Source organism: Cupressus sempervirens, chromosome 5 (assembly GCF_028749045.1).
Source record: "Cupressus sempervirens isolate cs-2001-9-10 chromosome 5, ASM2874904v1, whole genome shotgun sequence".
Taxonomy (NCBI): domain Eukaryota; kingdom Viridiplantae; phylum Streptophyta; class Pinopsida; order Cupressales; family Cupressaceae; genus Cupressus; species Cupressus sempervirens.
Genome location: NC_143122.1, coordinates 691,504,632 through 691,521,722, shown reverse-complemented (window position 1 = coordinate 691,521,722; position 17,091 = coordinate 691,504,632). Strand labels below are relative to the sequence as shown.

Below are 17,091 nucleotides of genomic sequence, written 5' to 3'. Positions count from 1 at the left end.
CCAAATGCTTCAGTCATGATGGTGAATATGAATGGTCAAATTAGGTCTCCTTGCTGAGTTCTTCTGGAAGTGCTAAAATATCCTTCTAGAGAATCATTTATTAATATACATATTTTAGCAGTATGGATACATGTAAAATGAGGTTAATACATTGTCATGAAAAGAAAAATGCTTCTAAGGTCTTACATTAGAATCTCCACTCCACCTTATCATAAGCTTTTTGAATATATAGTATCATTAGCATGCAAGATTCCTTATTGTTTTGTGTTGAATGAATAGTTTCTTGCATGACAATGATCCCATCTAGGATAGATATGCCTAGAACAAAACATGTTTCTTCTTCTCATATAACGTTTGGGAGAAAATTATTAAGTCTATTGGCAAGTTCTTTGGATAGTATTTTATTGATGGTGCTGCAAAAAAAGATTTGTCTAAAAGCACGAGGCTCCTCATGAACTTCTTTTTTAAGGATCAATGTTAAGAAAGTATAGTTAATTTCTATTAGAATCTATCCTAAATTGCTTGATGCCTCTATAGCTTTCCAAGTGTCAAATCCAAGGATATCCCAAGATTTTTGAAAGAAGAATTATTGGAATCCATCTATACCTAGAGATTTATCCACACTAAGACTAGATAACACATTTTTTATTTCCTCTATAGTGAAAGGTTTAATTAAAAATTTGTTGTCCTTGATTGTGATTACCTTGGAGATAGAATTTATTATTTAATTCTAGGGGATCTAACTTGAACTCTCATAGTTATCTAAAGGTTCTTGTTGTAGTCCACTTAAGTTGTAGTTATTCCCATAAGATTTTCTTCCATATTTCCTTCCAGAATTTTAATATTATTTATTCTATTTATATTTACATTAATTATGGTAATGTTATGAAAGAATTTTGTATCATCATACCCTTCTACTAATAATTTTTCACTCAACTTTTGTTTTCAAAAAAAATCTTCTTTGGACTAGTATATATTCTTGCTTAGCTAACAATTCCTTTTCTTTAATGTATTTCTTATTATCCATATCCTTTTTAAGTATTTCTTCATTTAACTTATTGAGTTCTTCTTCATTATCCAAATTTTCTTTGAAGATATTGTTAAAATGTTCTTTGTTCCATTTAAGTATTTTTTTTCTCTCTCAATGATTTCAGTTTAGACACAAAGAAACACATCTTGGACACCTCAAAGGAAATTTTTCTCCACCATTGTTTAATGTTATTCATGAATTTTTTATCCATGTAAACCACCTTTTTCACATTTGATTGGGTTTCTTGTCAGTTTTTAAGCCTTTTCAAATTGTAATATGATTGTCATATGAAATTTTATATTTAGAGTACTAAGATCCCCTTTGAAGTTGAATCTATCTAGCCTTTCTCTAATGTAGACAATCATATTCTTAAATTGTTCGAAATGTCAAATTTCCATTGCTTGGTGGGATATCCATTAAATTATCTTTGTTAAACCACTCTCTAAAACCTACTATGACCTGTGTAATAGTTTGGGATCCATCATACTTTTCCTCCAAATTGAGGATTACATTAAAATCTCCTCCAATGTAGAAGTTGTGTGTGATTGATTTCCTTAAATGTGATGATTTCATTCTAGGTCTCTTTCTTCTTTATTATTGAATGAGCTTGTATACATTGATAAGAGTCATCTGAATATTATCTCTAAAAATCTTAACCCTCCCCCCATCCAATTATTGTTTCCTATTGATTTGGTAAAATTTATTTTCCATGGATTCTATATAATACCAATTCCTTTTGTTGCTCAGTTGGATTCTAATAGTTCTATCTTCCAATTTCCTAATTTCTTTCCTAGCTTAGTCCCTTCTTCTTTATTTAATTTGGTCTCTCAAATTAAGATAATTTTATAGTTAAATAGGGAGAAATTTCAATTTAGTAATTGCTACTTGCTAGGGGCATTTAGTCCCCTTACATTCAATGTCCTTATCTTCATTGTTCTATGGGAAGGAACTTCCCCTTCCATACATTTAGGATATCACTAATACTTGTTTGATTATTTGCCTTTCCCATTGTCATGCTTAATTCATTAAGATTTCTTCTTCTTCAATTCCTTTTGTTTATTTCCACATCTTGGGGCCTCTAAGCCATCTTGATTGGCTAGAACCTAAGTTATCTATGTGCTCACTCTCATTTTCAATACTAGTCAGTATCCTATCATCTTCTGTGGTTCCTACTTCATTTTCCAATTCATGTAAAATTTGATCCCTATCTTTGATTCTTCATTTTATTCATCCTTTTATGCTTCTTCTAAATAATCCATACTATTAATCTTGAGTTTTTATTTACTTTTCATATGTCTTCTATTATCCCAAATTCTTCCAATATATGTTTATCTTCAAACTCTTTCCTTATGGTTTCCTCTCTGCCCTTACTAGGTTCCATGTCATTTGTATTTAATTCCAATAGCCTACTCATTAGTATTGCTACCTCTACTAGAATTTTAAATCCCCTAGATCTTTCCAAGTTTCCCTTTAAGCTAATTTTTTGATTTCTACCCATCTCTTCAAATGGATCTTTCCTAGCTAGGGGGTTTGCCAAAATGTTAGTGATTTCTTTTTTGTTTTTTTTTAAAATTGTGACATTTTTCCAATGTTATGAAGATGTTGGGGTGTTTTAGTTGAGCCATAGTTTGTTGGATAAGTTCTACTTGTTTTTATGTGACTTGTCCATTTTTTAATGTGTAACTATCATCTATCTATTTTCCTTGTTCTAGATGTTTTTCCCTCCTACCATCTATCCCATTTTGACCCTCCTCACTGATGGATGTATCTTCTTGGTTCTTGTCTTTTATGAATTCATTTTATTTGTTTTGTTTTACTTGTGTTTCACTTTCCTCTTCTGGATTATGGGGTTTATGATTTATTAGAGATATGTTGTTGATCCTATAATGCCTCCAAGTTTTTTCACAGATGAGGGTTGGAGATCTCCATTTGAGAGCGTTCTCTTATATATTAATAGTTGTTTCCTTGTATCCTTTAATTGCCTATGGAATTCTACATTTCCCCTTATGTGGTTTCTTATTATTGATTCTAATTTAATGTATGCTTCCATTCTATGTCTTTCTTCTATATCGTCTTGCTTATTTTGGAATTTCGTACTGTTTGATCCATAATCATATTACTATTAAAATAATTTTCATGCTTTCTTCCCCAAAGTTAATTGGTCATGTATTTCATTCTGTACTAACACAAAATCATGTTGTAACTTATTAAAGTTCTAGATAGTGGTATTGATCACTTCAAAAAAAAAACTTTTAGACATTGACTATATTATTTCAATCCATAGAGTTTTTGATGGATAAAGCTACTAAAAATCATTCCTTGAACTCCTTCTCAGATCTCTCCTCTCCCCTAATATCATTATTTATTTCTAAAATTCTAATTTCTCCTTCATCATATGTTACCACTTTGATCCCCACCTTTCTATCACTTCTTTGAATTATTTGGTCTCTTTCCAAATTTCCAATGGATTTCTTTTGATTAGAGTCCTTTTCTAGAGGATGTATTGCCCTTATTAATTCTTTGATATTTCTTAAAGGGTAGATTGTAGGTAGATCTATTTGTAATAATACTTTTGTTAATGACTTCCTATTTGCCTATTTCAATGTTGAGGAGGAATTTTATATCATTTGATCTAGTAAAGTTATATTCAATGCCTATAAGATTTCCTAAATCATTATTAAACATTTTAAGAATTTGAATATGGTTAAGTTCTGGAAGAAGAGATTTACATATAAACCAAGTAGGAGTAAATAGATTGTTCATCAAATCCTCATTACAATTAGGTTCCCATTTTAGGAATTTCAGTATGTAACCCTTGTACAAACAATATGAATATGAAAGGAATTTAGTCCTAATTAGTTAATTATTTTGACAATGCAAGTAAATTAACTGATTTGAGAAAGTAGAGATACTTACTTGATCCAGACATAGATCATGAAGCAGCCTTACCCAAGAGGGTATTTTTTATTCAGGAACATTCCAATAAGTGTGTAGTCCTAGTTCTTCACCTACCATCCATATGCTCTCACTAAATTCATTATCAATGATTTAGATGTTTTGGGCATTAGAAGTTTCGTAGCCCATGGAGTATGCTTTTGTAACAAGGTTGTCTTGACTATTATTTTGGATTTGAGATCTAACTTCATTTTTCTCTAACTCTAAGTTGAGGAGTGTCAATTTATGGTTCAACATGGTTTTTTGGGAAGGAGAATTAGATCAGAACGGGTTGTCTACTGAGCCATCCTGCTTCCTATGAGGTGGGATATATACATCTATTCTTCTATTTAAAAAGGGGTTTTTGCCATGCTGCTAGAGATTCAAACGATGTGAGCTGGAGGGATAATTTGGGGGGGGGGGGGGCTTTGCTAGATCCAATAGGTGTACTATTAACTTGTGAAATAAACTTAGGACAAATTTGTCCAAAACTAGGGTTTCTTAAAATTCCTTCTTTGGATTTGTTTGAAGGATATCTTCTACTCCCCTACCTTGCTTTTCATATTTCAAGGAATTGAAGTGTTTAACTTATTTCTTCTTATAATTTGCCTCCTCATTGTTTCATATTAATAAGGTTTCTATTTTATTGTCAAGTTGGTTATTGTTTGGTCTCTTTGATTATTTTTCCAAGTAATCGATCTAAAACACTAAACCCTTTTCTAGATTTTCTTTGGTGGACACACTTCCATCTCTCTCCTTGGTTATCTTGAGGAATTTTCTCCTTTATGAAGACTGACATTTTCTTGAGTCCATTGTTTTCTTTAGGCCTTTTTTTACCTTTGTCAAGGCAATCCCCTACTGACTGTGCTTGAGCAATTTCCTTCCCTCTGATTTCATGAAGCTTTGCTTGGGTAGAAAAAAATTTGAGCACAAAATAGCAAAATCAGCCCTATTTTTGTTCTTTATCATTTGATTTGGAAGCTTATCCTATTTTGGTCATTTTGGATATTCCTTCTTGAGTACCTTTCCATTATTACAGCTTGGTCTCTTTGAGTGTTCATCAAGTATGTTGTTGTCTACAGGTGAACTTGTGATAGGAGTATGGTTCAATAAAAGGGTTTGATTCAAATTAGTCTTGAGGATAATTGTTTTTTGCTTGGTCCCAATTTTTTAATTATGGAAGATTTTTCCTCTATTATTTTATAAAAAAATTGGGGTAATAGGCCAAATCAAATAATTTTTTTCAACCCTCATTTGTAAGCACTACATGCAAGAAGCCCTACTATTTCACCAAGTGTCCAAGTCAACAACTCTCAATTAAGAACCACAATAGAGAGCAACCCTGTAGAGACTTGAACCACCTTGGCTGTAAAAAATTTGGATAATAGGTTGAAGCCACTAATGTTATTTATCCCTTTGGGTTGCAAGAACTATAGGAAAGATGCCCCACTATTTCACCAAGGGTCAAAGTTGACAACTCTTAATTAAATAGTGGGGCTTTCAAGATTACCACAAGAATACATGTATAACTCCAGGCAATAATGTTCTTCAACCCTTGGTTGTAAGCACTACAGGCAATATTTACATGTATAACTTTATGCATATATTTTCTTTAAGTAAAATAATTTTCACAATAAATATATTTTATTTTATTTACAAATTTTGTAAATATATTTTGACATAATACTTTATCTACTTAGTATTTGACAATTTATACTTTTTCCATCTAGGTATTTGACAATTCAGGGTATAAATCCCTTCCTACAATTTAGGATATAGATCCCTTCATACGATTTAATTTTTTGTAGCGAAAATATGTAAAAGAAGGTTAAAAGGAAAGAAGGGATGATTAAAATTAAATTTAAAATTAATTTTTATATAAAAATAATATAAGCATTATAACATTTTATGTATAAAAGATAATATATAGATAAAATAATAGAACACAGATATTGATTTAATAAATTTATCAAAATTATAAATCTAAATGTAAAAATTTACATCTTGATAAATCATATTTATAATAAATATCATACTAAATATCTTATATAATGAATTTTTTTTTTTTTTTCTTTCTATTATTCACACCATACATACATCTATCTGTTAATAAACCACTTAATCATATCAAATTAAATTTAAAGATTATATTCAAGAAAATATTCATAGAAACGAATGATATGAATTGCCATACATTGTGTTAAAAAAATATACCATACATCGGGTAAAATTTGTTTTATTATATCCCATTTCTACATGAAACGAAGAATAATGTCAATCCTTCTATCTACTCCAACGCTGCAAAATCACATTCCCATCAGTTCCAACATACACTGCAAAGCCTCTATAGCTCTCTCCTCTTTTACCGTTGCAATGAATCCTTTGTCTACCATTAAAGGAGCCCATAAAAAAATTCCTGATTCTAATCGTGCTGTTACAGTTACCCATCGAGAACTATACCGTCGAGAACGTTGTGTGAAGGCACCGATCCACACCCATCTCCCCTGGCCCACCTCCACTTGCGCAACTTCTCCTATAATATTAATTTCAAGCAGCGCCCCACCTAGCATTGACACAACAAAACAAACAATAATCGCATCGCCATTGCTGGGCTTCTCCCTCACTACCAATCCAGGCCCTCGATAAAAACATGCAACTTCTTCAGAGCAGGAGTCAACAAGAGAGAGAGTAGGAAATTCAAAGGAGTTCACGATTGACGCTGCATTTTCAACTGCTCGCATGCAAACTACTATTTCACCAGGCACTTTCTGCACATAAATTGTAAATTGTAGATCAATATTCAAGAGAAAGAACGTCAGTGGCAGGTCAAAATTAATTAGAATTCTAAATTCCGAGAAATTTGATTCACTCTGAGGCTCCGAATGCGACCTTCATCAACTGATTTCCTCATTGCTGTGATTTGCACCTTCCTCAGTCTTTCCATGCACTCCACACTCTCTACGCACGGCACCTCCAATTCCCTGCAGTTAAAATCTCTGCGAGAAATTAATTGTGAAAAACTGGGGAGCGTAGACAACTTGGAGTTTCCATGTATAACAAGTTTTATGACTGACCTTTGTAGCCCTTCTATCTCCCTCAGATTTTTATTGCCCCAAATTGTCAGAGTCTCAAGACTGGGGCAACAGTATTTGGGTATAGAGATCTTCAATAATTTATTGTTGCATGATAGAAGTATCGTCTTAAGCTTGAACAACGAAGAATTAGGAGACCCGCCTCCAAGATCGAACTCGCCGACTGAATCACAAGAATATATCTCCAGGCTTTCAAGATTAATCAATTTATTGATTGATTCTGGTAAAGATGACAGCTTCTCGCATCTCTCTATTTGAAGGTGCTCTAACGATTGGAGTAGACCGAGTTCTTCTGGTAGACTTGTCAAACACGGAGCCCCCTTCAGGATTATTTTTTTCAATTGCTTCAAACGTCCTATTGAGCTTGGAAGCCGTTGGAATCCTTCGCAATTAGAAATAACGAACTCTCTTAATTGTAGAGGAGCCTGCAACATATTATCGAGGAAATGAACTGAACATTCGAAAATTGTTGAAAAAACATTGAAATTTAAATTTAAAATATCTGGAAGATACTTACATCGCACTCAGCCACCCAAAGCTCCCGTAAGCAATGATTGCCAAAAGGCCGTTCCCAAATCTCTAAAACCCTCAGATTTTCCAATGGAAGTATTGACTGAAGATTTCTCAGGCCAGTATCAGAGCAGCGAAGCCAGATCAAATCTCTTGATCCTCCTCTAATTAAATGATTTAAATTAATATCATCAGCAACAACATATCTGAGTCCAAGTGTAGAAGGCACCAGCGTCTGAACTCCTCTGCTTGTGTTTATCATAAGTTTGGCGTCCGATGAGCAACCCCAAAACTTAAGTTTGGCGTCTGATGTGCGACCCCGAAACTTAAGTTTTAACTTAAGTTTGGCATCTGATGAGCAACCCCAAAACTCCCGATCAGTAGACGTGGCCTTTATTCCTCGAATGCCTATTCCGTTCTGAACCAAATTAAACAACTGTGAGAATATTACATTTCCACAAAGCAACCAGACAAAAAATTTATAGAGGATACAAATTTTAACTAGTCATTATTCCTCTATGCCTATTCTTTTCTGCATCAAAATAAAAAATAAAGTTAAATAAACATGAAGATTATTTCATAGTAGATTTTTTTTGCCATTGGTTGGTGAGTCAATGAAAAATGTATCTCACTAAACTTTAGTAAACTTTATTTAAACAACACAATTTTCAGTCCTCGGTCTAAGGTGGGCATCATTCCTTCCATTTCTCTTTCATTTTCAATCAAAATAAATTATAATTTTTTTAAAAAAAAATGTTCTTTATATAGATGAATGAGAAAATAAAAAAATTGGAAACTTTACCTGTTCATTACAAATCATAATATTTTGTTGGGAAGATTAGAGGCGGTAGGGTGATTTTCTATTTGCAATCTCCTTTCCCAGATCTCTTAAGTGATCATGCATTCTGATGTAATTTTCCTCCTCTATGTCAACAAGACACTTATTTCTTAACTTTTCCAAAGTGTACAAACCACCACTACTTAATCCATTCCATACTTCAATTGCCAAATCCATTTTTTCTCCAATGAAAAAACATGCGATATCCAAGAATGCTTCCTTCTCTATATCATCTAAAGTATCATAACTTATTCTCAGCTTACCTTCAATGTCCTTGTCTACAAGCTTAGAGATCTTGTCCAATAGACTTTTCCATGATTCTTTGCTAAACTTTCTATAAAGCTGACCTCCAAGGACTTTAAGAGACAAGGGCAAACCACTGCAAGCTTCTAAAAATTTATCAACAAGTTCCTCAAATCCATCTAGTGGAGATGGTTGTATGAAAGCATGCCAACAAAAAAGTTGTTTGGCATGAACTGCACTCAATGGCTTCATTTTATAGGGGGGGATGTTCCAATGCCTAAGGATGTCAAGATCTCTTGTAGTCACAATAATCAAAGAACCTGATCCAATCCAACTTCCAGCTCCTTGTCCTGACAATAAAGCATTCAGTTGATCAACATGTGTAATGGGCACCCTTGGATGTCCCAAAAAACTAAACCAATTTGCTGAAAGGAATTTTGTCAAACAGTTTGCATTCAACCTCTTATTTCTCCGTTTAATGTTTTAAACCCCTTATAACTCCAAAAATCAAACGTTTATTTGTTTGTTGTGTTTTGTGCATGGAATTGGTATCATACAACATAAACAAAAAATAAACTACAATAATATGCAAAGTGGAAATGAACTGTTGCTAATAAAATGTTATTTTCAGAATTCATAAAACCAAATACATGGCAGATTTATCAACTCACTAATTACTTCAGTAGTATTGACATAATACTCCAGCCCATGCTTTCGAACTTGCTGCTACAGTGTTTTGTCCTTCAATCAGTCCACTACCTTCATAATATCATTCCCTCAAATCGACATAAACGTCGAAAAAGTAGTGAAGAAGATATGAGCAAAATACCAAATCTGCCTATAGCTGGAAATGCAACTAAATTGCCTGATAATGAAGCCAATAACAAAGAATTCCAAAGGCCAAACCCCAATGGAATAATGTCTAGAATGTTACAAGAGAGGATAGACATCCTCAAATGCCAAGAACGGAGCTGCAACTCACACACCAATTTCTTCTCATATTCAACCTCGCTAATGAAGCCACAAATGCTTCCTTTTATTCTATTTCCAAGGGTCCGCTCAACTCATATGGGCAATGTGGGATAAAAGATGTGTAGTATATAAAACATATATTAAAATACCCCTTATGTCTCCCTTGGGTACACATCCCCATAAAATAAATATTAAAGTAACACTTTAATATTTTACAATTAAATTAGATGCCACTTTAATAAAACTTTAGGCATTAAAATGTATTAGCAATCGGACTCCGAATAATGCGAGTGATAGCTCATCGGAAAGCTCTCACCGAGGAGTATCAAATCCAATCACCAAAATTGACTTGCACTGTGTCCTGCTGACTTACTAAAAATAGTAAGTATGCTTGAAACTGAGTAAATCAACTTTGTTTTGGCCCAAACTAGAAATGACTAGGCCAAAACACTCCAGGATCCCATTAAACCCTTCGTTAGCCCTCGGGACCATGTAGAACAAGGCTAACACACACACACTTGGTCAACTGCTAAAATGGGGACCTTACAGTCCGCCCCCCTTGAAATTGCTTGTCCTCAAGCAATCTCAGTCCAGCCTGCTGAATAACCTGCTCACTCTCCCATGTAGAATCTTCCTCTAGCAGGTCTCTCCATCTGACCAAATGCTCCTTCACTATCCGGTTTCTAAGCTTCCTCTCTCTGGTGTCCAGAATAGCCTCGGGTACTAACACAAGCTTCCCCTCCTCATCCAAAGGGGGTAAATCTGTAGAAGGCACTACATTCTGACCAATGGCTTTCTTAAGCCTAGACACATGAAACACATTGTGCACTCGATTGCCCTATGGAAGCTCAAGCTCATAGGCGACTTTGCCCACTTTGCGAATCACCCTGTAGGGACCATAAAATCTAGGTTTCAACTTTTCAGCTCCGCTCTTCTTGAGTGATGACTGTTTATATGGTTGTAGCCTTAAGTAAACCATATCCCCTACCTCGAAGCTACGCTCTATTTGGTGTTGATCAACATACAATTTTTGTTGATTCTGGGCCTGTTCTATATTCTCTTTGAGCACTTTTATGATGTCTTGACTATCCTGCAATAATTTTTTGGCTTTGGGCACTCTACTGTCCCCCAAAACTAAATCCATGAAGCTAGGTGCTTCATAACCATAGAGTGCCATGAAAGGAGTAATCTTGATGGACATATGATAAGTGGTGTTATAACAATACTCTCCCATATGCAACCATCTGATCCAAGCCTTTTGTTGTGTAGTTACATAGTTCCTCAAATATCCTTCCACCCATTTATTCAAAATCTCTGTTTGCCCATCTGTTTGTGGATGATAACTAGTGCTAGGTGTAAGATCTGTACCACACAACCTAAACAACTCTTGCCAAAAAACACTCATAAACTTACTATCCCGGTCGCTGACAATGAATCTAGGCAGCCCATGTAACCTGAATATCTCTCTAAAGAAAAGATCTGCCACCTGTGCTGCTGTGTAAGTGGATGAAATAGCAAAGAAGTGAGAAAACTTCGTCAAGCGGTCCACCACCACATACATGCAATCTCTTCCCTGCACTCGTGGTAAACCAGTGATGAAGTCCATTGAAATACTTTCTCATTTCCTATCAGGAATGGGCAAGGGTTGTAATAAATCTGCAGGAAATGTGTGCTCTCCCTTATTCTGTTGACAAATCACACACTCCCTGACATACCTCTGAACATCATCCTTGAGCTCTTTCCATGAAAATCGCTCTCGGATCTACCTGTAGGTCTTGAAGACCCCTGGATTTCCAACTGTGGGTGCATCATGAAATGCCTTCAGCATCGCCTCTCTCAAATGTGATGACAGAATCAAATAAACCCTGTCCTGAACTCTGATCAATCCATCTATCACCTCATAGTGATCATCCTGTATGGTACCTAAAATCAATCCAGAAGCCCAAGCATCTCTGACATACTCTGCTATAATCCGATCTCTCCAATCTCCTGAAATCTTTGCCAAAGCACATAAGTGAGGTCTCCGAGACAAGGCATCAGCCACCACATTTTTCTTACCTTTGACAAACTCTATGTCAAAGTCATAAGCCTGCAATTTAGTCACCCATATTGTTGTCCTGATCAAAGAATATATCCTCTGTGACTGTATGGCTAGATTCAATGTCCCCCTGCACGGATGTACTAGACTATTTGCTTTGCAAGTCTGAAATCCTATTTTGTCTTGCTCTGGTATCGCGGAAATTATAAGGCCCCTGTTGCATGCTCAAACATAAATGCTTAGCCTATGTTTTTTATTTCTGATTTTAGTATTTTGACATTTTGTCAAACACTTTTCCCTTTATCCGGCTATTCCAAATTTCTTATAAGACCTCCACAGGATGGCAGGACTTATAGCTTTGATACCACTGTAATGGGCACCCCTGGATGTCTCAAAAAATTAAACCAATTTGCTGAAAGGAATTTTGTCAAACAGTTTGCATTCAACCTCTTATTTCTCCATTTAATTTTTTAAACCCCTTATAACTCCAGAAATCAAACGTTTATTTGTTTGTTGTGTTTTGTGTATGGAATTGGTATCATACAACATAAACAAGAAAGAAACTACAATAATATGCAAAGTGGAAATGAACTGTTGCTAATAAAATGTTATTTTCAGAATTCATAAAACCAAATACATGGCCCTCGAGACCATGTAGAACAAGGCTAATGCACACACACTTGGTCAACTACTAAAATAGAGACTTTACAACATGATTAACATCATCTAAAACAATTAATGCCCGAATAGATGTCAAATTGCTTGCAAGAAATGCTTTTCCCTCTTCTATATTATTAAATGATGCACTTTTGAAACCAAGATCCTGCAAGAGCTTTTTTTGCTTCTCAATTAACAAGTTTTTGTTAGCAGCATCTCTAACATCTAATATTAGACTAGCCCTATCCATAGATGGATATCTATCCTTGTATAACTGTTTAGCAAGAGTGGTCTTTCCAGAACCACCCATGCCCCATATCCCCACCATTTGCACATTGTGACAACTTCCATTAGATTGAAGTGCGGTCAATTGAAAATCTTTTACAATTTCATCTAACCCCACGGTATGTTCTGCTACAACCAATGGTAAATTTTTTAATTCCGTCCTAACGCAATAAGTAATATTCTTCAGAAGCATGTCCTCGTCTCTAAACATATACAACAACATATGAAACAAAATTAACATCACATTTCAAAATTGGGCTTTATCTCAAGAAAAAAAACAAAAAAAAAATGTCATCTAACTATGATCAAAGAAATAGGAGGAAAAGTAAAACAACTGATTCGCACCCCTCATTATTGACAATGTGACCGATGTTATTTGAAACATTGAAGAGCGCATCTTTCCACTCCTGAATCTTTTCCGGGGTCTGTCTACCCTTCTCCTCGTGCTGTTCAAAAGCAGCAGCATAGGTTCCTTTTGCATAGCGGACGTTCTCAGGCTTCACACGGTAGAAAATAGGAACAATCTTAGCACCCGTTTTGCGCATCAATGTCAGCTCATCTAAACACCACTGGGATTGTGCGTAGTTTTCTGAAAATATAGCAATGTGAAGTGAAGAACTCTGGATTGCTGCATCTAGCACACTAGGCAAGTTATCTCCCAATTCCAATTCTTTATCATACAGGAAAACTCGTAGTCCCATGCCACTAGTGAGCATTTTGTGGATTTTGGTGGCTAGTGTGTGTTTAACATCAGGACCCCGATGATTAATAAACACATCATAAGATCTACCAGAAGTAGATGCAGATTCCTGAGCCGTTGAGTAGAAGTAGAAGCCATCTCAAATTGATTAATCCGAACAGGGAGAGACAACAAAAGACAGAAATGAAGAAAAGCTCCTTGTTAAGACGATGAGGAGGTAGAATGCATAGTATACGTAAAAGTGTGGAGAGAGGAAAGTGGAATTAAGCGCAAACCGCGGAGATTGCGTGTAATCTGCATAGGAAACCGCCTGGAAAGAGTGGAGAAACATCCCCACTCTGACTACCCAGTGGGGACCACGGCAGGAAACCACGTCAGAGAAATTAAAGAAGAAAAATGAGTGGATAAGTAAGTAAGTAGGTAGGTTTTATAGTCCACGACATTATGCTGTAGTTTTTGGGTTTACATATGGTGACAGTGATATGGGACTACCTCGTATTCTTTTTCGAGAGACGCTTGGCGCTACAAACGAAGCGTACATACCTTACCCCAGTAGGATGTGTACTGCAGAAGGAAGGCAATGTAGACACTTTCAGCCTTATTGGAATCCGTGTCGTTCTTTTGCAAAAGAATAATTATCCGAAGAACAGCTCATAGTCCGCTAAAACAAAGAAACAACGAAAGACGGAGCAATGAACAAAGTGCCGAGGACAAAAGACAAAAGCAGGCGGAGGGAGTTTTAGCAAGACGAGAAGTGACCAAACGGGTACATTGCGTGTTTGAATAGGAAACTTCGGGAAAATAATGCAAGACACGATTTGACATCTTTGGTGGAGTGTAGCTGGAGTGCAAAAGAAGACCATATTTTTTATTCTTTCTTGACATGGACGATGGAACGAAAGAGCGGCGAAGCAATAAGCAGCATCAGAAATTTCCAACTTTTTTTCCATATGGACTCTTTGGCATCTTCAATGACTTTTGACCCGATACTGGATAGGAAAGCATCTGGTGGGAGGAACGTACAATGTGGAGAGTGGAGTCCAACTTTCACATCACCTGTGCCCAAGAGAGCTCTACCCGGGAATTTGCTTGGAATCATAGGTGGAAAAATGACCAAAAGTCTTAATCTGACCAAAAATTACTAAAATTGTAGAAATCATGGCAGTGGTCATTAGCATCAACAAGTGGTAGAAAATAGTTTAAGTTGGTTGGACAGATTTTAATTTTAATCTTTTCAACCTGTTGAAACTGTGGAGAAAAATGTTCAATTTAATCTTATAGTAATATTATTAAAGTTGATGGGACCTTATGTTTCATAAAAATAGATTTCAAAGTTCCCCTCAATCACCTATGTCCAAAAGAGCTCTAACCTAGAATTGACTTTGAATAATAGTTGGAAGAAAGACCAAAAGTCTTTGAATAAGGCCATAGAATACAAAAATTGTTGAAATCATGACAGTGGTCATCGACAAGTGGTTAAAAATAGTTTAATAGTATAAGTTGGTTGGACAAATTTTAATTTTAATCTTTTCAACCTATTCAGATATATGTTCTAAAATGTAGAAGCTAATACTATTGAGGAAAATGTTTAATTTAATCTTATAGTAATATTTTGAAACTTGATGGGACCTTATGTTTCATAAAAATAGACTCCAAAGTTCCCCTCATAGAATTATATCCTATAGATCAGACAACACTCTACTATATAGCAAAGATTCAAAGTACAAATATTATAGCTTTAGTTCACTCCACATTAGAGAAAACTCTTCGTATTGCATCTTTTGTTTCGAACCCTAAACTCCTTTCAATGAACCAAAATCTCTTCCAAATAGTTGTACGCCTCCTGATTCAATGCAAATATTATAGCTTTACTACACATTATGGAAAACTCTTCATAATGCATCTTTTTGGGTTGAAACCTTAACTCCTTTTAATGCAAAAATCTCCTCCAAAAAGTTGGACCCCTCTGGATTCAATGTTGAGAGTTATTTAATGTTTACAAGTCTTCAAACAATAAAATTATTTAAGAAATAGATTTTAAAAAAACATATTAAATTTTTTACAATGGAGGCTAGTCTAAGATTATAGTCATTTTTGTATGATATTATAGTCATTTTTTTAATGTGCTCCATAATCTAATAACGGTAACAAAGATTTGAAATTAAAATTATGATCCATCTTTACAAGTAAGGAGTATTCTTTGTAAAATTATAGTCTTATAAGAATAGATCACCAATATCATAATCATGACTAGATTTATGTTAATCTAGCCACCAATGTGGTTATAATCTTGCTATGGATTGACCTTAAAAACATCTTTTTAATAAATAAGGAAATTATTTGAAACCTTAAATATCTAAAACGTTTGAATCTAAATAAGGTGGGGGCTAACCATAAAGTCTTGTATGAGGTCATCTTAGAAGCATAATAATAAGTAGTATTATAAATTTGCTTCACTAGTGAAGACCATTAAGTCATTTGCCTTTGTTTGTCTTATAGCAAGAAAAAATATAGTATTCTAATTAATTATTGATAATTTATGTTTGATGATAAGTTTAAGGATAGAAATTATACTCAATAAAATTTAAGAATAGAAATCAATAAAATTCAACGATAATAGTTCATATGTGTTTTTGTGTTCTCATTAAATTGAATTTAGATACGAGCAAAGATTTGATCAAATTTCTTTTAGATCCAATCACGCGTCTCATTAAGCAATTTTATGTAGTTCTTTTGGCATGGATACAACTAAACGATATTAGTCACCAAATCAAAAATCTAAGAGCATCAACTCTAAGACTATCAAAATAGATAGATTTTACAACGATCAAACATTTATACTTCTCTACTAGAAGAAATAAAGAAGACGGTGGATGAAGAAAGGGAGGGTACAATGAAAGGGACTCCAATGGTAGTTAATGGTATGGCTCAAGATGAAGTAGCCTTAAAGATGAATAAGAGAGTGGTTGAGTGAAAAGGTAAATAGCATAAATATACTGTAATAGAAGCAATTGTCTTAAGGAAGGATATTAAAGACAAGTTTGTATAGTGGTGGTCCATGAGAAGGCCTTAGAGTTCTTGTATTTTATTAATGTGGAGATATGGAATGTTTAACATGTCAAGGAGGAGTAGTATATTTTTGAGGCACTTGTAATGCATTTGTAGATGTTTGCAATAGAGATACTAAGGGTGGAGAATAACAAGCAACAAGTGATACTCATTTTTCCTATTGTAAGCAAACCCAAAATGAAGTTGAAGGAAGAAGCACATAGTTTGGTGGTACATAGTGTTGATCAAGCCAAAATACATACCAAAGGTCAAGATGAAGAACTATATGAGTTTTCTTAATGATTTGTTTTGTAGGTATCATTTCTATGAGGACTTCGAAAATTTTCAAAATTGGGGAGTATTGTGCAGGAGGACCAAGAGGCTAAGAAGAACATCATGGGACCAAATCCAACGTTCAAAAGCAATTATCATGTGTTTCGTAAGATCTTAAAAAAATATTTCAAAATAATGAGATTCGTAGCTCCTATCATAAACTCTATCATCATTGATAAAAAATAGACCTCCTTGAGAATAATGCATTCATCTAGATCAATACTTTCTACCCCATCCATATAAAATTGCACATACATCTATAGGTAACTTGTACAAATATTGCAACTTCATCAAAATGATAATACTTATCTTAAATTTATGACTAAGAAAAAAATGTATAGTTTTCAAAAATATCTATAGTTGAAAAAATACGTCTAATTGGAAAATTATTTTTTGAATCTCAAAACTATT

The 17,091-nt window shown here is 34.5% G+C and overlaps 1 pseudogene across 1 annotated transcript; it reads right to left on the bottom strand.

The window, feature by feature from the left end:
* Positions 1-6,089: 6,089 nt before the first annotated feature.
* Positions 6,090-14,124, bottom strand: LOC149557842 (TMV resistance protein N-like; annotated as a pseudogene). Its single transcript, XR_016364655.1, has 10 exons — positions 14,005-14,124; positions 13,843-13,917; positions 13,575-13,641; positions 12,945-13,437; positions 12,372-12,802; positions 8,369-9,027; positions 7,574-7,984; positions 7,039-7,481; positions 6,854-6,960; positions 6,090-6,732 (listed from the first exon to the last, which is right to left on the bottom strand). The product of XR_016364655.1 is annotated as a TMV resistance protein N-like (transcript).
* Positions 14,125-17,091: the final 2,967 nt, after the last annotated feature.